The following is a 708-nucleotide window of genomic DNA, read 5'->3' as shown; positions in this document are numbered from 1 at the left end:
TTTTTCCGAAGGCTCCTCAGATCACTCAATTATGACCAAAAACCCTTAGGGAAGAGGATACATGTCCCTTTTATCTCCCTTAGGGGGTAAAGGGTTAACTAAATAAATCAGAGGCAAAAAGATGCAGTGGAAGCCAAAAAGAGGGACCAGAGACAACGGAAATCAAAAGAGAGAGAAAAAAACAGACAGGCGATATCCAAATAAAACAAAGAATGCCCAGACGTTCCTAGCCGAATGGAGAAAAAAGAGCTCTTGATTCAGTAAGGCAAAGCCTCCCATACAGTCTGAGAAAAAAGGTAGCCGTGGTAGCCGCCCTGGTAGAGAGTCCGTCGACGAGAAAGGCTTTAGAGGAGCTGGGGCACGTGAGGTCACCAGAAGATGAGGACGATGCCCGAATGGCTACAGCGGCCTTAAACGATATAGCGACTGCGCTCGATGCCACAAAGAACATGCGATCCGATGATGCTAGGGCCACAGTCAATGTCGGAGTTTCACTAATCTCTGGCGAAGCAGTCTCGAGTGCCCGCCTACGAACAAAAATCGCTAAAAGATTAAACATAAATAGAGATCGTGTTTCTAAGGGTTTTCAGCACCGCACTAGAATTCTGCGAGGAGAAAAACGGTGTTGGACGTATACAGAATGCAAAACTCGATCTGACGCTCTGTCAGAAGAGGTTAGAAAGTTAGCTCACGATTTTTGGGCTGATC

Source organism: Montipora capricornis, chromosome 7 (assembly GCF_036669925.1).
Source record: "Montipora capricornis isolate CH-2021 chromosome 7, ASM3666992v2, whole genome shotgun sequence".
NCBI classification, from domain to species: domain Eukaryota; kingdom Metazoa; phylum Cnidaria; class Anthozoa; order Scleractinia; family Acroporidae; genus Montipora; species Montipora capricornis.
The sequence above is the reverse complement of the archived record's forward strand: the minus strand, read 5'-3'. Positions refer to the sequence as shown.